Source organism: Gorilla gorilla, chromosome 18, assembly GCF_029281585.2.
Source record: "Gorilla gorilla gorilla isolate KB3781 chromosome 18, NHGRI_mGorGor1-v2.1_pri, whole genome shotgun sequence".
NCBI classification, from domain to species: domain Eukaryota; kingdom Metazoa; phylum Chordata; class Mammalia; order Primates; family Hominidae; genus Gorilla; species Gorilla gorilla.
In genome coordinates, this window is record NC_073242.2 from 88,965,637 (window position 1) to 88,991,730 (window position 26,094).

The 26,094-nt window shown below is 38.2% G+C and overlaps 1 long non-coding RNA gene across 1 annotated transcript; it reads right to left on the reverse strand.

Annotated features, from left to right (window-relative positions):
- Positions 1-2,640: 2,640 nt before the first annotated feature.
- On the reverse strand, positions 2,641-24,543 carry LOC109023652 (uncharacterized). The gene is made up of 5 exons (XR_002003084.3): positions 24,400-24,543; positions 20,381-20,561; positions 19,866-19,969; positions 7,460-7,535; positions 2,641-2,738 (listed from the first exon to the last, which is right to left on the reverse strand). It is a non-coding gene; the product is annotated as an uncharacterized lncRNA (long non-coding RNA).
- Positions 24,544-26,094: the final 1,551 nt, after the last annotated feature.

The window sequence follows — 26,094 nt, forward strand, 5'->3', positions numbered from 1 at the left end:
GAAGCTTCTGAGGGTGAAAAATTGCATCCAAAATATGCCTTTGATTTGCTTAAGGCACGTTAGAGGGAAGCATTCAGAATAGGAATGAAGTTTTAAAAGGACACTAACGAAAATAAGAAGCAACTTTAATATCTTCACTGTTGAACATCAGGAGGTATTTTACTAAGTGGCTTAAATGGAAAATATTTTTTTAAAAAGGAAAAGGATGACAGGCATTATCGAGCTGAACTGCAGAAAGAGTTTTAGGTAAATCCTCAGTGGTATTGTAGAAAGAAGTATTATCAACTCCTGGAATCATAGCACAGTGTCCATACATATTCAGGGCAAATTTTTCCTCAAATGTCAGCATATTACATTGCAAGTTTATATCTGATTTTCTGTCTGTTCTCATATCTTGGTCTCTTTTGGAATTGTTGATTTCAAACCATACTTTCCCCTCCCCCTGACTGGGTAACACTGAATATTTAGGGCGCTAAGAAATCAAAACCCAGAAGTTGTCAGTACTGAGGCACCTGCTGTGTACCTGCCCTGAATGTGTGAGTGGAAGACAGAAGCCTATGTTGGTGGAATTCATGTGGCAGCGAGAAAAGATAAATGTGACACACTAGCCTCTACTCTCCATAGGGGATGAAATGATTATAAACAGGGAATACTACTCCAGGGGTGTTTGTAGATATGCAAGGAAGACTCTTCAGGCCGTTTTCATTTTGGGGGAGTAGAAAAATAAAGCAAAGCAATAAAATGATGGCTATGTGAAAAGATGGACTAAAGAGAGGAGATGGCATAACTGAAAAAAAAGTTGCCTTTTTGAATACATCTAAAACGCAATGGCTGAGGGGCATCTTCCTAGTCCGTCTCCTTGTGCCATTTGTGTACCTCCCACAAAAAAGAAAAAAAAAAAAAGAAAGAAAAACCAGGATGGTTTTCAGTTGACTGCAATCCCTTATGCCCTTCCACAGATCCTGAACCACACACAAGCCTCTCTTGGTTAGTGTGATATGTTAAGCATGTGACCAATTATCACATAACAATCCTCACAAGCACACACTGGAAAAAATGATCACCACTAGTTTTATAAATGACTTAAGATTTTTTTTTGAATAGATGCTCACTAATGTACTAAATCCCACACCCACCAGCACCATAGCAGTTCTGGGAACATTCGTATTTGGTGTAAAAATGAGTGACACCACGGTTCCGAGAAATCTTCACTTTTTTCCAGAAATCCTTTTGAATATACTACCCTTTGGTTAAAGAAACCTGTAAAGATAGGAACCCCAAACTTGAGTATGTCCGAACTCCCTTTTCTTGAGTGTGTATTTTAGCTTTGCTGTTAATTCTCATACTTTCAGTATTTCCTGATTTGTTCTTGATTTACTTCTGGTAACAAACAGTGTCTAAAAGCCTGGACACTGGCCTGGGTAAAGGTCCCGCTGGCATTTGGGGATCTCTCTTATCCCACTGGTGTCACTTAGACAGATGGCATTATTTCTCTGAACCCCTTTCTTATATTAAAATGAGAATAATCATACTTTCATAAAGTCATTTTAAGGATTGGCTATGATATGTCAACTATTTAGCATAAATATAGGATGAATGAAAGGCAGTGGTGGTGCTGGTGGTGATGACGATGGTGTTGAAGATAATGATCCTTAATATGTCTATGCAAGAGGGAAGGGAGAAGCAAGTCTGATTTTTCCATCTTCTTTTAGAAATGCTGCCATCGGCAAAATTCATACTAGCCAAGAGAGGTTGTGTGTGGTTCAGGATCTCTGCAAGAGCATCAGGGATTGCAATGAACTGAGAACCATCCTAGGTTGGTGTGGGGGGTCCACAAAAGGCATAGGAGATGGACTAGGAAGAATGTTCCTCAGACTATGAGATTTTGGTTACACATATTCAAATCTGTGTGAATCTGGCATCAGGAGAAACAGCTCATTAGTATTTGATGCTGACAACGTGAATTCTGAATTTTTTTGTGTCAATTAAACCTCATAAGATACTGTGAGCTAAGGGTGCTTAACAAGGTATGAGGTGTTGAGGACACAGAAGAGTGCAGTATGTTTGATGGTCCTGCTTGAGCCATTTGTTCCAACTGGATCTGGTAAAAGTAGCATACTTGGAGACATATAAACATTTTAAAGAGATGGGAGATGTTTGATTGGACCTGAATAGAACGGCCATCTGTAGGAGATTCTGCACAAGTCCTGTGGGCAAAAGGTGAGTGAAAACTAGAGGAGGCATGTTTCAGGTTAGCACAAGGGGATAGAAATACCTGATAATAATAATAAAAATTATAGTAATACTAATAAAAGTATTTTAAGGTAGCATGGGCCACTAAATGTGTCCTATCCTTTCCTTAAAAGCATCCAAAAGATGCCAGGTATACACTAAAAAATATATATTTTTAGAAGGAAAGACCTGCCATGAGTGCAATATTGAGCTATGTTACTCAAAGATTACCTTCAACCCCAAGATTTAAGAACTTTGATAGAGTAAGCTATTCATTTTACATGGTGTTTGTATTTTCACTTTATTAATACCTCCAATAGGTTGACTCTGTGAGTGCTGGCAAAACACAGTGAAGAAAAGCAAAATATTTCACTACAAAATATACTTCTTTGACATATTAACAGAAGTTGCCTTGCAAAGCTGTTTTAAGTCGGGGGAGATTTGCATCTGTAGAGAATCTGTACTCTACAGATTCTGCAGTCTCTGAGGTCCTCCCTCATCTGGATCTAGGAAAGATTGAGTCTGACATCTTTAAACGTCCAAAAGAAACATTTACAGCTCTTATATCTGGAGGCTGCTACCTGTGAGGTTCATCTAAATAACAAGACCATCTTTGCCAGCCAGGCCTCCTTTTCTCCCTTTCCCCTAACCTGGCCACATCTTTGAGTTCTTATATTTTGTATGACTCATATGCACGTTATTAGATGCATATGCCTTTTCTCCTATGTTAAAAGAAAAATATTAGACAAATTAAATTTAACAATTTAATTGAGTGAAGAACAATTTGCAAATCAAGCAGCCTATACCCTGAGCCAGAATAGGTTTAGAGAGACTCCTGTGCTGTCCTTTGGTTGGAGAGGATTTATGGACAGAAAAGTGCCATAAACGAAACAGAAGTGAGGTACAGAAACAGCTGGATGGGTTACAGCTCAGTGTTTTTCTTATTTGAACAGTTGGTGCCCTGTGATTGGCCAACACTTGATGATTAGTACAAGATGAATTACAGCCCATTTATGTATAGTTGACAGGTCACTGTATATGGAGAAACCTTTAGGCCATACTTCCTAGGAGGCAGCTTTAGATTAAACTTAATTTAACACCTATTAATCTGCCTTTTGCCAATTGACTTTTCAGTGAATCTTCAGGGGGCAAAGGGGAAGTTTTCCCTTGGCCGCTACAACAAAGATGGGCAAAATAGCAACTCTTACCATTATAAATTTTTAACTAAGTATGTAAACTTAATTTTTCTTAAAAGAAATAACCAAATCCCATCCTAACATGTATCTTGTGTTTTAAAAGTATCTATTTTATTCTTTCCCTGCCTTAGTCTAATTAATGGCTGCTGGGTATTGTAAGCAGGTCAGGTGTATTCTTCAAGTATTTTATGCATAATAGAGGTTGAGATAATGTTTTTAATCTAAGGTAACAAAGATGATTATTACTTAATAAATGGCACTGACTTTGTGTATTTGTGCAAATTTAAGAGCTAGAAAATCATGTTTGGGAATAGAGAATTTTGAATTATCTAAATTTTCCCAGTAATTTGATAACAATTATTTCTCATTCAGTAATTATTTTTTGAGGTGCTAAAAATGTAATAAAATAAAATCTTCATGATTGCCAAGAGCAGAATGAATTACAACTATAATCTCATTGCCACTCAAGAGTAGGGAATTAGAATAGTCTAATGGTGTCTATGGCATGTGTGAGGTGGACGCTTCCATACGATGAGGAGAGTTTTCTATAAATGATTGACTGGATCCTATCTCTGGTGTGTGACTGGAACATCCTGGATGCCACACGTACCCCAAACTGGGTAGCACACAAATTTACATTTGCATCCATCTGTGTCTTTTTGACTATCTCTGTTGTTAGTCTCCTGGTGGCTCACCATCCATGGGAAAATGAAGCAGCTCAGAAATGAACTCATTAGCTCTCTTATGCATCTAATAAGAGTGGTGATAACTACAGATTTCAATCTGTAGTCCCCTGTAGAGTAATTCTCATTTTTCTAACCTGTCATCAGATAACATTAAGGTCTCAGTGAAAAACAATTGTCTTTCCAAATCGTCTTTCGGGTAGCTAAAAGTAAGAATTAGGCCACTTATTTGTCTGATTTTCCTAACTAGAGGTAATAAGCTTGTAAGGAAAATAAAATTTGGTAATTATACATATCAAATGTCTAGCATGTTCTCTGGAAAGGTAAATTATATGTTGTCATACAAACATACAATAGGCAGAATTTCTCAATTACTGTGTAATGAACATTCTGAGAGGAAGGCAGAAGAATATGAAATTGTAACTACAACATCTTAATACATGACATTCTGGTGTCTTTTTTTGCATTTTCTTTTTTTATTTTTGTTGTTACTATTATTATTATTATTATTATTGAGACAGGGTCTTGGTCTGTCATCCAGACTGGAATGCAGTGGCACAATCTTGGCTCACCACAACCTTGGCCTACTGGGCTTAAGTGATCCTCCTACCTCAGCCTCCATTCTGGTGTCTTTAGTTGAACCCCTGAAACAAACTTAAAATTCTCTACTATTCCCACCCCCACAAATATTATGTGACAAGTATTTTACAATCACTTCTATTTCAGAGGAATTCTAGATATTCCTGCACTGGAATGTTATAGCAATGTCTTAGATTAATTACTCAAAACATTTCAGCAATCACAAGATTTGATTTATAATCACCAATAAACCATATATAATTAATATTGATGACATATGAAATGTAGCTTCCATTGTGCACATTTATCCAATAATGGCATGAGATGGTCACTATCCTGATTGTAAGTTTTACTGAAGGTCATGTGGTAAGTCAGGAGTGTTCTTCACAAACAGAAATATCTCAGGTAATGAATTGAATTTTAAGCCTTTGAATGATGACACATACATACACAACCTGAATTTTTTAAGCCTTTCAGCAAGTATAAATCAAAGCACATTAAATGTTTAGGCTTGGAAATTCAGCTCAGCTTCAAGTTGGGCTTTGTGGTTGATTATCCTTTTCCAAACTGTTCAAAGACATCATCAATCAGATTTGAGAATCCTGGAATGAGTATTAAACTCAGCACATGAGTAGATTAGAGTCCAGCAATGAGAAGAAATGTATATTTTGATTTATTTCATTAGGGTTGCTTTCTGAAGACATTACAGATTGCAAAACTGTTCTCCTGCATTACCATGATGAGATCATTCTGCAGAAGTGGTGCTAATGTCTGTATTTAACAGAGAACGTTTGCAATGATAGATAGAAACCAAAACATAAAATCTGCAAATCAATATGTTTCTGGTTATTTCTAAGTGTTGCCCACATTTGCTGGAGATTGAATCTACTTTCAACCAAGGAAAATATATTAGCAAGAACATCCTGAGAATTAAATTATAAATGTCTGTTATAGATTTTCAATGTTTCACAATCATGATCTTGTGAATAGTTATTTCCTGTGGCTTTGGCCCATTGCAGTTTACAATTTTTTCTTTCCCAATAGCTAACTATGAAGTGGACGGTAGTAACTATGATCATTATTTTTTTCTTTTTTATCCTTTGCTTTCTACATTGCTCTTGATGTCTTAATAGAAACATATCTTATTAGAGTAACATCACTGTCAGTCATTTTATAAACTGCTGATACTAGAATCAGGTCTAAAAGCTAGCTCATGCCTGTAATCCCAGCATTTTGGGAGGCCGAGGCAGGCAGATCACGAGGTCAGGAGTTCGAGACCAACCTAGCCAACATGGTGAAACCCCATCTCTACTAAAAATACAAAAATTAGCTGGGTGTGGTGGTCGTGCGCCTGTAATCCCAGCTACTCAGAAGGCTGAGGCAGGAGAATCGCTTGAACCCGGGAGGTGGAGGTTGCAGTGAGCTAAGATCACGTTGTGTAATCTTACGAAGTTTATCAGCCTTTTGGAAGGTCTTGGTCTGGTCCCTAAGGTTATGTTAGATCCTTGACATCTACTAAATTCTATTAAATGATGCACCCTGAAGGATGCAGGAAGCATTGACATTAGAGTAAAGGAATAACTGACATTAGAGTAAACGAATAATTGTCTAAAATTTAGGCCAATGCTGGTAATTGTAATAATAAACAACTGATGGTATTTGAACTTTTACTATATGATATGCCAGATGGAAATACTTATTTAACATGGATGATCTTAATTCTCATGATCTGCTCAACCTTATGAGGTAGGTACTATTATTAACCTGATTTAGAAGTTGGAAAACTGAGGCTAAGGGAAGCAACAGCTCCCCCAAAGTAGTATGACTGCTAAGAGTCAATATTAGGATTTGGTTGTAAGCATCTACCTTCAGGAATAGCACTTGTAATGCCGCTGTGCAAAGACCAGCTGTCTGAGTGTCTGTGTAGAGGCATGTGAAAATGCCACATGATGTTTTACCAAACATGTTCTGGTCTCACCCAAAGCACCTGGGACCAGTCTGGCAGCATGGTGCCCTGGTTGGATGGGTAAGGATGCAATAGAAGAAAAGAAAGAGATAAAAGTATTTTTTCTTATCCATATTAATTAGACTACTAAGGACCCTGACTTGTAGTACAGTTAAATGGTATTCAAACTAGAAATGCTTAAAATTCTTTGGCAATCATTTAAAAATTGTGAAGAATATTTTTTCACTTCCCTCTAAGGGCCATTTGTTCGCACATTCTAGTATGTTAATTCAATAGAGTTGTTGGCATAAACAAAGGCGATTGATGTTATAGGCTAGTTTTAACACGATCTCATTCATAAGAATATTAAATTATTTTAGGCAAAGTGGCTGTGTCAAACTGAATAGAAATAAAAGGAAAGTGGTAATTAGACTATGTTAAAATATAACCTCCGAGGATATAAAGTATGCAAGAGCTCATCCGTGAAAAATTAGGCTGCAAGAGGTTATACCACATATTAGGTTATATTGTAAGATATCAAATTACTTCTCATGAATAAATATGACTAATAATGGTAACTATAATTTAATGCTATAATATTAAAAATACTTTTTGACTTAAAAAAACAAACTAATTATATATTTGATCCTTTTTTATTACCCAATACTAAGTTAATATGAGATAAATGAATAATTTCTGCTAACTTTACCAAACTTTGAGAGATTCTACATTTTAAACCCTATTTACAACATATTTTAATAAATACTACTTAGTGAATACTGAGATTTAAATTTCAAATGGAAATAATATACAAATTATTTTACCTTGTGGTAAGTATGTCAAGTAGCCTGAAAGAGTAAAATGAGGGTCTTTCTTATGTGTCCGGTATTTTGCTAGGTCCTGAGGTTATGTGACAAAATAAGAAAAGATAAAACAATTGCAAAGAGTTAGTCATATTTAAGAAACTTACCATTTTATATATATATACAGACACATATATATATACACACACACATATGTATGGCTGCACTCCAGCCCAGGTGACAGTGCAAGACTCCATTGCAAAAAAATATATATCAGTATACACACACACATATATATATAAACACACATATGTGTATGTATACACATATATACATATATACACATATATACACATATATACACACATATATACATAAGGTTGAGCAGATCATGAGAATTAAATAAGATCATCCATGTTTATATGTGTATATATATGTGTATATATATACTGAAATACTTATTTAACATGGATGATCTTATTTAATTTTCATGATCTGCTCAACCTTATGTATATATGTGTAAATATATACATATGTGTGTGTATGTGTATATATATGTGTGTGTATATATATATTTTTGAATATATACACACATATGTATATATGTGTATATATATACATATGTGTGTATGTATATATATATGTGTGTATATATATATGTATTTTTTTTTTGCAACGGAGTCTTGCACTGTCACCTGGGCTGGAGTGCAATGGCGCGATCTTGGTTCACTACCTCTGCTTCCCGGGTTCAAGGGATTCTCCTACCTCCACCTTCCGAATAGCTGGGATTACAGATGCCCACCACCACACCCAGCTAACTTTCTGTATTTTTAGTAGAGACGGGGTTTCACCATGTTGGCCAGGCTGGTCTCTAACTACTGATCTCGTGATTTGCCTGCCTCAGCCTCCCAAACTGCTGGGATTACAGGTGTGAGCCACCGTGCCCGGCCCCTTTTAATATTTTTAGCTGTGAAAATAATGCATCAAATATAATGACATTCCTGTCTCATGGATGTGAAGAACCCCCACGGGGAAATAGGCTAAGGAAAAGGAAGAATCTATGAGGGAATGGAAGTGTACAGAGAAGGTGCTGTCCATTAGATTCTGGATAGCTGATAGTCTGGGTGCTGGTTTGCTTTGAATTTCTCTCTTTCGAGGTTTTGCTCAACCTCTTCCCCATCTTGCTTTTGTCTCATGTTCATCTGCTTTGTCATTTCACTTGCTTACAATACTGTCGGAGGCGTTTGAACCAGAGAGACTCCATCTTGAAGAGGGGCTGGATAAAATAAGGCTGAGACCTACTGGGCTGCATTCCCAGACTGTTAGGCATTCTAAGTCACTGGATGATATAGGAGGTTGGCACAAGGTAGATACAGGTCATAAAGACCTTGCTGATAAAGCAGGTCTCAGTAAAGAAGCCATCCAAAACCCACCATAACCAAGATGGTGAACAGAGTGACCTCTGGTCGTCCTCAATGCTACACACCCACCAGTGCCATGACAATTTATAAATGCCATGGCAATGTCTGAAAGTTACCGTATATGGTCTACAAAGGGGAGGCATGAATAATCCACCCCTTGTTTAGCATATCATCAAGAAATAGCCATAAAAATAACCCTTGGGGCTGTTCTGTCTATGGAGTAGCCATTCTTTTATTCCTTTATTTTCATGATAAACTTGCTGTCACTTTGCAAACTCACCCTTAATTCTTTCTTGCATGAGATCCAAGAACCCATTCTTGGGATCTGGATCAGAACCCCTTTCCAGTAACAATATCATTTGCAGAAAATTCTTAGTAGTGAGGGCACTAAGAGAATACTTCCCCTTTGCCGTCTGTTGACTGAAAATCATTGACAAGAGGCAGATCCATAGGAGAAAAGGCATACAAATTTTCCTGGTCATGGTTTTATGTGACATGGGAGTCCTTAGAATGAAGACCCAAAGATACAGGGGAAACTGTTCATTTTTATGCATGAGTTCAACAACATATGGACAGCCGTGTAGAAATATTTTGGGACAAAAATGAAACCACCCTGACAGGGTTGACAAGAATTGCATGTCAGTTTCTTGACAGAAATATAGTTATAATTAAGCATGAATCAGGCTGCATTCTGGCCTGTTTCCTTGTTGCTGAAAGTCAGGTAACACCAGATACTGACCCTTTCCATCCCCATTGTTCCTGTAGATAGGAGTTCTGACATTAGAGTCACAAGAATGATTAAGAATTGATTTGCATCCCCATTGTTCCCACAGGCAGGATTCTGACATTAGAATCATAAGGCTCCTGTTTAAGGATCCTTGGAGATGTTTTTTAGACACCGAATTCCCGAACCCAGTTTGAGGACTCCCACAGAGGAACAGGATCAGCATGTGGATACAACTTCTTCCTCTCCCTGTTCCATGACTTCACCCTGCACTCTTCAACAATCAGTGATCTCTGATCACCACACTTCAGCCCACTCCAAAATCCTTAAAAGCTTAACCCCAAGTTCCTCAGGGAGATGGATCTGAGGTTTCCTCCTGTCTCCTCATTCGAGGGCCCTACTATTAAACCTCTTTCTCTGCTGAAAGCTTGTGTCTTGGTGTATTGACTTACCATGGGTATCAGGCAGTGAACCTATTAGGGTCAAAAAAAGGTTGTAACCTAATGCTAACAGATTTAGTGGCAATATCTAGCAAGACCTGTCTATCTAGATTCGTCTTGGCCTCTCTGCACATTCATTTCTCTTCTCTGAGCATGGAACATGACCCTCTCTGGAATAGGGGTCTTATGACTATAACGAAACAAGGTAGGTCAGATAATTTCTGTAATGCCAGGTTTTACACAGGAAGGTAGGGAGGGAAATTGGAGTAATATTTTTAGGGTTTGTGGCTGGCTTGGGAGAAAAGGGGTTCTAGTTTTTATGACTAGCCTCAGGGGAGAATGAGGGGCCAGAGACAGGAGGTCAGGGGAAGGTCAGAGAGAGTTGCTTCTGAGGACTTCATTATGTGGTATCATTTTCTCAGACCCTACATTAGCTAAAGAAACCATTGAATAAGTTTCCTAGCAAAAAACTCCATCCCATGCACTTCTCAGGCCCAAGGATGAACAGATAAAACTACTGGCACTCTGCCTTTCCTTAACTATATTTAAGCCTATTGGGAAAATACACATAGCAGCAAATAGTACAAATGCAGCAAGGCATCCGTCCCACTGTTTATAGAGTGAAGTAAGAACTGAGAAGGAAAATAAACTCAAATCAGTCAGGGGAAGGTCAGAAATTTTTCACAGAAAGCCAAGCATTTAAACTGTGGCTTTTAAACTGATGATTAAAAGTTTTGTAGGTACTTACTAGAAAGTCTAGCATAAATCAGGCAGCCTAAGTGAAGAGAAATAGTGGGAAAAGTGAATGGGGGTAGTGGACAGCATAAAATATTTGGGAAATTCAAACTTTAGCATTCCTGGAGTATGAAGCTGCATGGGTGTTGGATTTAGCAGTGGAAGGAGTTTAGTCTATGGGGATACACAGAATTATTCCTATGGAGAGTGCTGTAAATATCCAGCTGCAGGCTTCTTACCATTGTTCAAACTTCAGTGCTGTGTTTATAATCGCCAAAGGGCACATTTGCCTGGAATTTCAAATATCACACATCTACAGAATGATGTCATAATTTCTCCTAACTCTACTCCTTCTCTTGTGCTAGGAACATTTTTTTAAAACCACACTATAGGCCTGGGCCTGGTGGCTCACGCCTGTAACCCCAGCACTTTGGGAGGCCAAGGGGGTGGATCACTTGAGATCAAGAGTTCGAGACCAGCCTGGCCAACATAGTGAAACCCTGTCTCTACTAAAAATACAAAAATTAGCCAGGTGTGGTGATGGGCCCCTGTAATCCCAGCTACTAGGGAGGCTAAGGCATGAGAATCACTTGAACCAGGGAGACAGAGGTTGCAGTGAGCTGAGTTCGCACCACTGCACTCCAGCCTGAGTGGCAGAGCAAGACTCTGTCTCAAAAAACAAAAAAAAACTCCATACTACACACAACTTTGAGTCGCTCATGTGTGAAGTGTGTTGTCCAATATACCACCAGGAGGGATAAATTATAGAAAGAAGAGTTTTATTGGCAATATTAGTTTGCAAGCCAGGAAGAGACAGTCTCCAGCATGGCCGAAGGAACTCTCTTTGAAGAGGGAAAGGGCAGTTTGGGTTTTATGGCATTATAGCACCTGTGTCACAGAATAGATTCATACATATTCAGCACTTTTGGGGGAAAAGATATACATATTTATGAGAGGAGTCAAGAACATGTGCAATGGGTAAACATATATGTAACAAACATCCCACATTCACTGCGTGGCAGGGTTTTAACATGAAAATGAGGTAGAATTTGGTTCTTCACATCAAAAGATGACCTGTAGGACACAAAGTTTGTGTGTCGGCTCTTTAAGCTGCCTGAAACTGGCTCAAGGTCTGTAGTTGCTTTTCAGAAAAAGAAAAAAAAAAGTTTGTGAGGCTGGTCCTTTGTCCAGTCAGAGTTGTAGTGGTTTAGGTTGTAAATCTGAGTTAGGATGGGTCTGATGATGTGCCTGATAGGTCCTATTAGGGAGTTTAGCAATAGTGTGGTTTTTCTTATAGCCATAGGAATTTAGGAAGGTGCCACGCCAGCTGAGTCCTGAACACAAGTAGCCAACTTTTGTTTTCTTAACCTGAGGGTCCATCTTAGTCCATATAGGGGTATCTATTTTGGTCTCTCAGATCACAAATCTCAAAGTCATATTGATAGGCTTTACCTCCCCAAGCCTGCCTATATCACTAGTAGCCTGTGATATTGTGAAATACAGCCATCCCTTGGTGTCCCTGGGGGCTTAGTTCCAGGACCCCCTGCAGATACGAAAATCCATGAATGCTCAAGTCTCATATACAATGCTATAGTATTTGCATATAAGCTATGCACATCCTCCTGTATATTTTAAATCATCTCTAGATTACTTATAATAACTAACATGATGTAAATACTATGTAAATATTTGTTATACTGTATTATTTAGGAATTAATGACCAAAAAAAGTCCATACATGTAGTACATGTTCAGTACAGATGCAACCATCCTTTTTTTTCCTCAAATACTTTCGATCCAAAATCGATTAAATCCACAGATATGGAACCCATAGATACTGAGGGCTGACTGCATATATTTTGGATTTGATCCGCAGTTCCTGGCTCAGAGGTCCTAAAAACCTCTGTAACTCTTAAGTGACTAGACCAATAGAAGTATCCTTTGTTAGAATATTTGGCCTTTTGTCCTGGATTGTAGAACAGCTATGGAGTGATAAAGGAAAGAGGAGTGTCTTTTGTTATCCCTGACAAAACCAATGATGTTGTTAGAAGACTGGAACTTTCAACCCTACCTCCACCTCCAGGGAGAAAAGAAGGACTGAAAGGTGAGTTGATCACCAGTGGCCAATGATTTAATCAATCATGCCCGTGAAATGAAGCCTCCAACAACCCAGAGGACTGGGTGTAGTGAGCTTCCAGACCAGGGAATATGGTTGTATCCACTCTGGGACAGAAGCTCTCGTACTCATGATTCATCCAGACCTCACCCTATGTATGTATTGATCTTGCTGTTCATTTGTAGCCTTTAAAATAGCCTTCTGGACCAATTAGTAATTTGTGAATAAATTATCTATTTTACCCTTGAAAATCAAGCTGCGTCATGACTTCAGATATTTGGTAATATGTGGCTAGACATAAGTAAAGTACTGGTAATATATGAGTAGACATAAGTAAAGTATTTCCCCGAACTCCAGTAAACATAGTAAGGGAAGCCTTCTTACTAGTGTTTACCAAATTTATAGACAATTGGAGATTTTATTATGTATTACACATAGACATAAATTTTTTTTCTTTTCATTTAAAATTATGCAACCTAATTTCAGGCCAAGAATTAGAAGATCCGGAAATCATAATATAATAAATAAATCTTAAGAATTAATTTAGCTGTCCATTTATGTTAGCATTAAAAGAGTTTGAGAAGTTTAGAAGCAATATCATCTGGATATTGAGAAATAGAGCGATATCAGATGTGATATCTAGTAAAGTGTTTACTAAAGTTTTTTGAGGCACTCTAGTAAATTAGTTGAATTCCAGTAGGGGTGGTGGGATCTCTGATTTATAGCCAGTTGGTCAGAAGCACAGGTCGTAATCTGAGGGTAGTGATTGGCATCTGAAGTGGGGAGAAGTCTTGTGGGACTGAGCCCTCAACTTGTGAAATCTGATGCTATCTTCAGGTAGATACTGTCAGAATTGAATTAAATTATAGGACACCCCACTGGTGTATGCTGCCAGAGAATTGCTTGGTGTGCTGGAAACACACACACACACACACACACACGGTCATAGAAGCATTATGTGCTGTGTGGTATGTGTGAGTAGAGAGAGGAAAATTTGCTTTTTCCTGTATTCCAATGGGCCATACACAAAGACCTACAATGATTTATATTCTAGGACTTTCTGACCCAAACTACTGCAAAGATAAATAGGATTGGACCAAGTCAAGGATTCCTCCATCATGCTCTTTGTAGTTCTTCTGCAGTTCTTTATGTCTGGAACATTCTCATTGCCCATCACATTCCCTAATCTAATGCTGAATTCACAGATCTCATGAAACTTTTTTACAGGTTTTTAAAATGTGATATTCTTCTCTGAACACCTATAGTACTTTAATATCTTCATTTTTTTTAGGAGAGCAGAATTTATATTTATTTTATTTTATTAATTTTTTAAAATTTATTATTATTATTTTTTTTGGAGACGGAGTTTCACTCTTGCTGCCCAGGCTGGAGTGCAATGGTGCGATCTTGGCTTACTGCAACCTCCACCTCCCGGGCTCAAGCGATTCTCCTGCCTCAGCCTCCCAAGTAGCTGGGATTACAGATACCTGCCACCATGCCCAGCTAATTTTTTTGTATTTTTAGTAGAGACGGGGTTTCACCATGTTGGCCAGGCTGGTCTCGAACCCCTGACCTCAGGTGATCCGCCAGCCTCAGCCTCCCAAAGTGCTGGGATTACAGGCGTGAGCCATTGCACCCGGCCGAGAGTGGAATTTATTATAAAAAATCTCCCAGTTAAAAAAGAAGGGGTCCACACACAGGAGCTGAAAAGGCCAGGCTCCTCCCTTCTGCATAAGGCACAAATCCCCAGTGGCTCCGCCCCATTCTCCCAGTGTGCAGGTGGGCCCCCAGTCCATGGTGGGCATGTCCACAGAAAGCCTTAAGCAAGTTCCCTCATTCACAAAAGCATCTGATGAAAACACTTGCAGGGCGGGTCGGAAATTCTCCCGGGGCCCTCTCTTACCTGCCTCCTGCATCTATCAATATCATTTGCAGTAACATGGATGCTGCTGGAAGCCATTATGCTAAGTGAATTAATGCAGGAATAGAAAACCAAATACTGCATGTTCTCATGTATAAGTGGAAGCTAAACATTGGGTACACATGGACATAAAGATGGGAGTGACACACACTGGGGACTAATAGAGGCAGGAAGGGCGGAGGGGGCAAGGGTTGAAAAACTACCTATTGGGTACTATGCTCACTACCTGGGTGAAAAGATCATTTATAGCCCAATCCTCAGCATCACACAATATACCTAACAAAGCTGCACACATACCCTGAGTCTAAAAAAAAAGTCGAAATTAAAAAAAAAAAAGAGTATGCGCCTCTAATCCTAGCTATATGGGAGGCTGAGAGGGGAGGATCACTTGAGGCCAGGGGTTTGAGACCAGCCTGGGCGACGTAGTGAGACTCTATCTCTACAAAAATTTAAAAATTGGGTGGCTGTGGTGGCGCTTGCCTGTGGTCCCAGGTACTCCGGAGGCTGAGGCGGGAGTCAGTCAGGAGTTCAAGGCTGCAGTGAGCCATAATTGCACCACTGCACTCCAGCCTGGGTGACAGGGCAAGACCCTGTCTCAAAAATATATATATAAATAAGATAAATAAATAAAATTTAATTTTTTTTTTTTGAGACAGAGTCTCACTCTTTTGCCAGGCTGGAGTGCAGTGGCACAATCTCAGCTCACAGCAACCTCCACCTCCCAGTTCAAGTGATTCTCCCGCCTCAACCTCCTGAGTAGCTGGGACCACAGGTGCGCGCCACCATGCCCAGCTAATTTATATATATATATATAAATATATATATACAATATATATAAATATATATTATATAATAAATATATAATATACATACTTTTATATATATAATAAGTTCTAGGGTACATGTGCACAACGTGCAGGTTTGTTACATATGTATACATGTGCCATGTTGGTGTGCTGCACCCATTAACTCGTCATTTACATTAGGTGTATCTCCTAATGCTATCCCTTCCCCCTCCCCCACCCCACAACAGGCCCCGGTGTGTGATGTTCCCCTTCCTGTGTCCAAGTGTTCTCATTATTCAATTCCCACCTATGAGTGAGAACATGAGGTGTTTGGTTTTTTGTCCTTGTGATAGTTTGCTGAGAATGATGGTTTCCAGCTTCACCCATGTCCCTACAAAGGACATGAACTCATCATTTTTTATGGCTGTATAGTATTCCATGGGGTATATGTGCCACATTTTCTTAATCCAGTCTATCATTTTTGGACATTTGTGTTGGTTCCAAGTCTTTGCTATTGTGAATAGTGCCGCAATAAACATACGTGTGCATGTGTCTTCATAGCAGCATGATTTATAATCTTTTGGGTATATACCCAGTAATGGGATGGCTGGGTCAAATGGTATTTCTAGTTCTAGATACCTGATGAATCACCACACTGTCTTCCACAATGGTTGAACTAGTTCACAGTTCCACCAACAGTGTAAAAGTTTTCCTATTTCTCCACATCCTCTCCAGCACCTGTTTTTTCCTGACTTTTTAATGATTGCCATTCTAACTGGTGTGAGATGGTATCTCATTGTGGTTTTGATTTGCCTTTCTCTGATGGCCAGTGATGATGAGCATTTTTTCATGTGTCTTTTGGCTGCATAAATGTCTTCTTTTGAGAAGTGTCTGTTCATATCCTTCGCCACTTTTTGATGGGGTTGTTTGCTTTTTTCTCGTAAATTTGTTTGAATTCTTTGTAGATTCTGGATATTAGCCCTTTGTCAGATGAGTAGATTGCAAAAATTTTCTCCCATTTTGTAGGTTGCCTGTTCACTCTGATGGTAGTTTCTTTTGCTGTGCAGAAGCTCTTTAGTTTAATTAGATCCCATTTGTCAATTTTGGCTTTCGTTGCCATTGCTTTTTGTGTTTTAGACATGAAGTCCTTGCCCATGCCTATGTCCTGAATGGTATTGCCTAGGTTTTCTTCTAGGGTTTTTATGGTTTTAGGTCTAACATGTAAGTCTTTAATACATCTTGAGTTAATTTTTGTATAAGGTATAAGGAAGGGATCCAGTTTCAGCTTTCTACATATGGCTAGCCAGTTTTTTAGGGGCTTCCTGTGTTCTGCTAGTGTTATATTTCAGAAAGAGAAACATGCACAACTATAATTATAAGGTTTTAAAGAGAGATACTGAGACTCACCCATTTACTTTGTTATTTCCAACAGTTTTATCTTTGGTTGAATTAAAAATAAAAAGGTGCATGAACACAAACTACTAAATGTTAACTTTTAAAATTCATATATTTGTTTGGAAGATCAAGGCAAGTTCTCTGCAAGGAATACTGGGATGCTGACAAGTTACGTTGATCTATTATAATGATCCTAGCTACTTGGATTGGCATGGCAGATTAAAGTTTCTTTGTAAATTGAGAGATCTGGGCTGGGCATGGTGGCTCACGCCTGTAACCCCAGCACTTTGGGAGGCCGAGGCGGGTGGATCTCTTGAGGTCAGGAGTTCGAGACCAGCCTGGCTAACATGGTGAAACCCCATCTCTACTAAAAATACAAAACTTAGCTGGTCATGGTGGCGGGTGCCTGTAATCTCAGCTACTCAGGAGGCTAAGGGAGGAGAATCACTTCAACCCGTGAGGCAGAGGTTGCAGTGAGCTGAGATCGCACCACTACACTCCAGCCAGGGCAACAGAGCAAGACTCTGTCTCAATTAAAAATAAATAAATAAATAAATAAATAAATAAATAAATAAATAAATAAATTGAGAGATCTGGAACAATGGGAACAGCACCACATCCTATATTACTTTCTTTTCCTCAGAAAATCTGCTACACATTGTGCATCTACTATGCATTTTCCCTTGGAAAATTGAATTTTCCTCTCTCCTATTGATTCAACTCAATACAAATTTCCATGACTCAATCTAATTTATTACCCACCTCGTTTGGGTGAGCAAGAAAACTTTGGGAAAGTTGTCTTTGTAATAAATTATGAATATTAGCAAGATACCAACCACAGAATTAGATATAACCTGGATCACATCTGATATGTATTTCTTAATATCTAGATAATATTGCTTCTAAATTTCTCAAATTTTTTAATGCTACCATGAATAGACAGCTAAATTAATTCTTAAGATTTATTTATTATATTTGGATCTTCCAAATCTTTTTTTTTTTTTTGAAATGGAATCTCACTTTGTTGCCCAGGCTGGAGTGCAGTGGCATGATCTCGGACCTCAGCTCACTACAACCTCCACCTCCCGGGTTCCAGCGATTCTCTTGCCTCAGCCCCTTGAGTAGCTGGGATGCTACCACACCCATCTAATTTTTGTATTTATGTATTTTATTTTATTATTATTATACTTTAAGTTTTAGGGTACATGTGCACAATGTGCAGGTTAGTTACATATGTATATATGTGCCATGCTGGTGTGCTGCACCCATTAACTCGTCATCTAGCATTAGGTATATCTCCTAATGCTATCCCTCCCCCCTCCCCCCACCTCACAACAGTCCCCAGAGTGTGATGTTCCCCTTCCTGTGTCCATGTGTTCTCACTGTTCAGTTCCCACCTATGAGTGAGAACATGCGGTGTTTGGTTTTTTAGACTGGGTTTCACCATGTTGGCCAGGCTGGTCTCTAACTCCTGACCTCGAATGATCCACCCATCTTGGCCTCCCAAAGTGCTGGGATTAGAGGCATGAGCCACTATGCCCGGCCTCCCAATTCTTGGTCTGAAATTACGTTTTATAATTTAAAATTAAAGGAAAAATATATTTTGTGTCAAAATCCCCAATTGCCTGTTTAAATTTTGTAAACCCTGGTAAGAAGGCTTCCCTTACTATGTTTTCTACATGGCTTCAGAGATCAGAATGTAGGCTCCAAGAGCATGGGCTACCAGGGCATATACAACGAGTTCTATATATTTTTTGTGGACCAATTAGTAATTGGTGAATAAATTATCTATTTTACCCTTGAAAATCAAGCTGCATCATGACTTCAGATATTTGGGTACTTTTGGTACTTGAGACGGATTATAGGGAAGAAGGTTCTTTACTATGCCAAATTCATAACTTTGATAGTAGCATTTCCTTCCTCCCAGGAGCCAGAAACTCTGCAACTCTGTCACACACACAATGTTACTTCGTCTCAAATCTTCCTGGGTTATTGATCAGTTTCTGCATGAGAAATGGAGTTCCCGTAAGGAAAAATAACTCGCCCAATGTTACTCAGAAAGTTAACTGCAAGCATGATATTGAAACTGAAAGCTCTATCCACCTTAGCACACTACCTCCATTCCAAGCTACAACAAGCTGTATTCTAGCCTATCTTACTCTCTAGAGTTATTCCTAATAATTCCCTTCCTCATGGCCACGTAGTGTTGTATCTCTCAGTCAATACTACTGTGCTAGAGTCTCCTTATACTTTATTCCATCAATATATTTTTTATTACACACCTTCCTAAAGAGCTCTCAAATTCATCCACTCATCTTTGCTTTAATTATAGCTGTCATCTTATTCCAAACTACCATTAATTTTATCCAGAAGAATGCAATGACTTTTTTTTCTTTTTTTTTTTTTTCCCCGGACAGAGGAGTCTTGCTCTGCCACCCAGGCTGGAGTGCAGTGGCGCGATCTCAGCTCACTGCAACCTCTGCCTCCTGGGTTCAAGCGATTCTCCTGCCTCAGCCTTCTGAGTAGCTGGGACCTCTTTATTGGTTTTATCAAAGACCTCTGGACCATCTCCAATATTTTCACATCACCCTGCCTACCCTCTTCCTCATCGGCATTAACCCATCCGTGGATTCCCATTGCTCTGAAAAGAAAAAATATATATATTTACGAGACCTACAAGGCCACTGCAAGCTTCGTCCTGTCTAACCCTCAAATCTAACCTCACATCAGTTTGTACTTTGCTATTTGACTTAATTTTTTAAAGTATTTATTTCTTAATAATTCGTATTACATAACATATTTGGGGGTAGGTACCACTGACTTTATATTCAACATGATTCCAATGCTCAGGCCCTGGAATTAGTCTGCGTATAAATCCTACTTTGGCTTACCTGGTGTGGGGGTTTGTCATCTTTAATTCCTTCTTTTTCTTCAATTTTATTATTATAAAGTGGGTGCTAATCATAGTAACTATCTCATAAGGCATTTGTGAGAACTAAATAAAATAATATAGAAAAAATGATTAATGCACTCAAGCACTGTATCTTTTATGTTTATTTAATTAATGTTCACCCCCTTCATGGAGTTGAGATTTTTAAGGTAAATGACAGCACATATTATGTCTGGTGTTCATTACCATGTATCACAAGTGCTTAGGATAGAGCTGACATAGTATCTTGATAAATGCTTATTAAAAGAGAGAATAAATGACTGGATTTAAGTTTTACAGCAAAACTGGTAAGATTGTCTGAGCTGAGCCCCTTCATCTGCCAAGTAAATGCCTCACATTTTTTGAAGACCCGGCATGTAGCTTATTGCCTCTTTGAAATCCTTCTGTGTTCTCTGGGGTATTGAAGAACTCCTACTGAGATAACTCCACCTACCTTATGCAAAATTCTATAATTACCTTTGTAACACTTCGTATGTTAAATATTTTTTATAGATATCCGAGATCAGAATTTTCAGGTCAAATGATGAATTAGAGAAAGTTTCTTCTCTCTGAAAATTTACAAAGTAGTCAAGGAAAACAACTGTTTATTAATTCATTCATCCAGTGAAGTAGTAGGGATACTATGGTGTTTATTGTACTGGAAGAAAAAAGAACAGAAAAATTAACAAGTAAGTGTAATGATGGAGATAAATAAGGGATAAGTGACTTGTATAAAGAATAACAGAAAAGGATTTTCTTTAGGTTAGAATAACTTTAATGAAGCAATGATATTTAGCTGGAACTCATTGACAGGAATAAGGAGCCAGAGAGAGAAGTAAAGATATGATTGTGGTCTCAAAGCATAGCAAGAGACTGGCCCACTGAGGACACCTGATGCTTGCTGTCAGAAGGAAAGAAGTAAGATATGGTGGGGACAGGGAGTAAGGGATAAAGAAAAGCAGCAAAGCATTTTTAGCATGATTTTAACTTTTCTCAATTTTTCCCAAAATCTAAAGGTAACTATTACTTAGTACTGAATTCAAATTTTTATCCTTCCATCAACATATTTTGAAATATATGTTGATGGAACATATATTTCAATATATGAATATTGAAATATTCATATGATATACGAATGATGAGTATTTGTCTCCCTGAACATCTGCATCACTTATTGGTAACACAATAACTTCGCAACTCTGGAACAAGAGATTCAGTATGAATCAAAGATGTGTTTATTGTAGTTAACCCCTTAGTTTTGTGATTTCTTGTGAAAGTATTGCAACTGGCCAGGCACGGTGGCTCATGCCTGTAATCCCAGCACTTTGGGAGGCCGAGGGGGGGGGGGGTCAGATCACTTGAGATCAGGAGTTCGAGACCAGCCTGGGCAATATGGCGAAACCCCATCTCTACTAAAAATACAAAAAATTAGCTGAGTGTGGTGGCGTGCGTCTGTAATTCCAGCTACTCAGGAGGCTGAGGCACGAGAGTCGCTTGAACCCAGGAGGCAGAGGCTGCAGTGAGCTGAGATGGCAGCACTGCACTCCAGACTACAGCCTGGGCAACAGAGGGAGGCTCCTTCTCAAAACAAACAAACAAACAAACAAAAAACCCACCAAAACCAAAAATGTATTGCAACTGTTGAAAGAGTTGATCCCATTTAAGTATTTTCTGTTTGTAAGTTCAGAATATAAAAAGAGTTAACTACACCGAGCCCCTGTCAACTTATTACTGCATGGCTCTCAGCTGCCTTTTATCACCACATTTTCCCTTCACCATGCTTGATCAATTTGAAGATTGACACAGAATGTGTTTTGGTGATCTGCTTTAGCATCTTTACTTTATTTTGGTGTCGATCAATCCACCAACAGTTGGATCTCAAAAATAACTGTTTAGTTTATTGAAATTATAATTTTTAATTTCTTATCCATAGTCAGAGATTCCTCAAGACTTTTGGATTTTTTTCCTCTCTTCCAAAGACTAGTGCCACTATTTTAAATCCCGGCTTTTTCTTTTTTCTAGATAGCTAGGAATTAAACCGCAATACTTTTTTTATTTTAATAATGAAAAGTTACATTTGGATCAGTAGTCTAAATACTATGAAGATGCCAATTCTCTGAAAATTTATCTACAGATCCTACCAGAATTTTCTTCATAGGTATCAATAAGCTCATCATAAAATTCATACAGGAAGGCAAAGAAACTCAAAGGGCCAAAACAAACTTGAAAAGAATATTGAAGCAGGAAAGGTCAAATAACTGATTTCAACTGATTTCAAAGTTACAGAAATTAAGCAGTATAGGATTGGCCAAATAATAAGTACATATAGACCCGTAGAATAGAATAAAGATCTGTAGAGATTAACATGTACAAATCTAGTCAATTGAATTTTGACAATAAAGAATCACATATTGCATGTTTTTTAATATTAAGTTCCAGAACAGGCAAATTTAATCTATGGGGGAAAAATCAAAATAATGGTTTCTTCTGTAGCCATGGGAGTGATGATTGACTTGGAAAGAACATGAGAAACACTCTTAGACAATGTTAAGGTTCTATTTTTTGATGAGGTTGGGCTACACAGGTGGATGCATGTCAAAATTCAGTAAATGTGTAATAACTGTAAATTTCATTGTATTTAAATTTTACAACAAATAAAAATAACTGTAAACTCAAAAAGAGCAATATATTTTAAACAACTGTCAAAATTGTCTAAGATGAAAATTTGCAAGAACTAAGTATTGCTAAACACACAGGCAAAATTTACAATGATTTCTTGAAATAGAGACCTCCTTCCTTAGATGTTATTGATATCTCTAATAGATTTTTTTTTCAGTTAGAAATTTCACAAAAAAAATGGGATGTGGAGAAAATATTGAAGCAGGCCTCTAGAATATCAACAAAGAGATAAAAGGGATAGGAAATAGTCGTAGTGAAGAAAGATAAAAGGATCTTGGGTCATTTTGTGTAATTTTCAGAACAGAAGTTGAGAAATTGCTTAATGGCCATCTTCCCCATTTATAAAGGTAATGTATTGTGTTCCTAGAGACCCATGGAACTACTGGGAACTTCGAGTTCATTTAATCCAGCCTCCTTTATTACAAGTGACCACACTGATGTCCAGGGAGCAGATATGACTTGCTAAAAATCTTGCAGCTCATTAATGGTTGAGCTTGGCTACAGACTTTAGCATGATTGAGATTCCAGGTATCAAGCTAAAAGTGAGTGCCGTGTCTGCAAATGTGAGAACTCAGGGAGGAAGTCTTAGAAAATGCTATTCTATTAATACAGACATGCAGTCTACTGGTAGAATATTGTCCTCACAATGCTTCATTCATATATCTGTATTTCCAAAGTCCTTAACTGCTTCCTAACTGTCCTAAATAGATAATTGAAAGTTCCCATAAACCCACCTCCAGTTCTAGAGACAAGGGCTCTGATTGAAATAAGTGGGTTAATCATATCTTACTTGCCACAGTTTTTGGATCAGTTCATCCAAGCCTAAGCCAACTGCTACCATGGCTTCCTCTAGATATATTAGCTGATTTGAGTTGTGGTCCAATTACAAAGTAAGTCAACATTTTGCCTTAGAATCTTAAACATATTGATCTTATTTTGGACACCATGGGACACAAACAGGAAATATAGGATTTCTACAGCCACTTTTCTTGAAGTGAAGGTTCTTTGAACACTCAGTTGAAAACACTGAAGTAAACTGAGCCAACAAAATTACAATTAAAAAAAGTAAGGATAAATAAATCATAACCTTGACCAAATTATACCTAAACTCACTCTGGATATTTAAATTACATAATCCACTGAATTCTCTGTAATTTTTAATTAATTGTCTTCCATGGGCTTTTTTTTTTTATTTACAACCAAAGATATTCCAACTAATATCAGCCAGAAGAAATATTTCTTTTAAAGAATAGATTACTGAGTTATTTATTTTTAACAACTTAATTACTAAAGTAGATAAAGAAATATTTATTGTAAAATGCTAAGCACTTTGCATACATTATTGTGTTTAATTCTGACAGCAGCCTCTTGAAGTAAGCAATACTCTTATCTTCATTTTACAAATAGGAGAAATGTGGCAGGTAAAAAAGAATGCTTCCTATGGATCGTGCTTATGTTCACACAGCCAAAATGTGGCAGTGTTGGCATTCAGCCTAGATTAGTTTGATTCTAGGACCATGACTAAGCACCTCTGTGTAACATATGCATTGACTTGAGGTGTGTAGGATACAAAGCAGTTATTTATCGACTTACTGATATATATAAGAGGCAGAAGACAGGGTCAACCCTTAAAGTCCCACGGAAGTCTTGGAGTCTACAAGTTTCTGGGACACCATCATTTCACAGAAGAAGAGGAGGGGAGGAGGGAGAAGGAAGCAAAGAAAACAAAACAACACTCTGTTTTTCCTATCTCCTTTGCTGGAAAGAAAGAAAGTTTTCCAGGCTTTAAAAGTACTGAGGACATGGTGGAGACATACATGTCTACTTAGGCTTGTGTTGTTCCTCATGTCAGGCTGCCCCGCGTTTACTCCAACTTCATCTATTGGCATCTGCGCACCGGGGGATGCACTCTCCCATTGAGAAGCGCAGAGAGCTTCCGCTCCAGACACAGCCGTTTGGAGAACAAAATGCCTGCTCTTCCCATAATGCCTTGCCAACAGATGGGACCTCATGAGGAATTCATGATGAAATCCAAAAATGTGACACCAAGGAAACATCTACCCATAGATGATTCACAGTAACAGAATGCCGGTAAATCAGTGCACCTTGCTTCCTGCAACTTCAACCATCTGAGACTTCTGTAGCTTCAAGACTGAGTCTTTAATGGCTGAGTATGGTCAAGCACAGGTGTTTCAGGAGTTTAATAACCATAACAAAAAAAATTACAAAGTTAACTGTTAACCACCATTTTAATTGAAAAAAACATGTAAGGGTTACTTAAAATAAGGTAGAATTAGCACTGTTTTAATATTGGATTTTAATTTCCAACATTCTTCTTTAAATGTACTTCAATAAGGATCCCATTCTTTTCTTTCGTTTCTTTTCTTTTTCTTCTGGCAAAGTCCTGAAAGTTTTTTTTTTTTTCTTTTAGAGACAGAGTCTTGCTCTGTCGCCCAGGCTGGAGTGCAGTGGCAAGATCTTGGCTCACTGCAAGCTCCGCCTCCCGGGTTCACGCCATTCTCCTGCCTCAGCCTCCCCAGTAGCTGGGACTACAGGCGCCCACCACCGTGCCCAGCTAATTTTTTGTATTTTTAGTAGAGATGGGGTTTCACTGTGTTTGCCAGGATGGTCTCGATCTCCTGACCTCGTGATCCGCCTGCCTCAGCCTCCCAAAGTGCTGGGATTACAGGCGTGAGCCACCGCGCCCGGCCAGTCCTGAAAGTTTTTATTGACTCTATACACTGGAGTACTTGTATACTGGATGCTTTTAAGAACTCGCCTATTTAAATAGACTCTCTGTTGCTGCACTAAAGTTTGCCCATGCTATATATGTATCTACTATCTGTAAGGAGTAATGGTTTTGTCTCCTCTTTTTCAAATTTTGTTCTTTTTATTTTGGTTTGCTTTTGTTTCTGCTAAGTATATTGAATGCAACCTCCAGAACAATGTTTAATAATAGTACCATTAAATTTTAGTCATGCTTCTGATTTTACTTAGACTACCTTTACTATTACACTATAAAGGTAATATTGGTTGTTGTTTTGAAAGAGATTATTTCTTTTTTAAGAAACTATATCCCTATGACTATTTTACTAGATCATTATTATTTTAACGAAGCTACAAGTTGATGTTTATACATTTTAGATTTTTTTTTTAAAAAACGGTAGGAAGAGAATTGTCAAGTTACCTGTTTGGTACAGGCCCAAGACTTGAGTGAGAGGTTGGAGAGATGAGGTAGAAAGTACTGTATCTTTCTACGTTTTAATATCTGAGCAGTCTTTGTTGCATAAACCATAGTACCCCTTCTCCATATTCTATCAATAGGTGCCTTTTAAACATTCATTCTGGAATGTAGTTATATATTTGTCAATCTTAGTTTATTGTTGTGATGTGATTTTTATTGTTTTTCCATGTCTTCATAGGCATTTTTTCAGGGACACTGTAAAAGGCTATGTCAAAACCTGATGTAGACATGAAATCTCAGGCCTCATACCTGGTCATTTCTCAGCCAG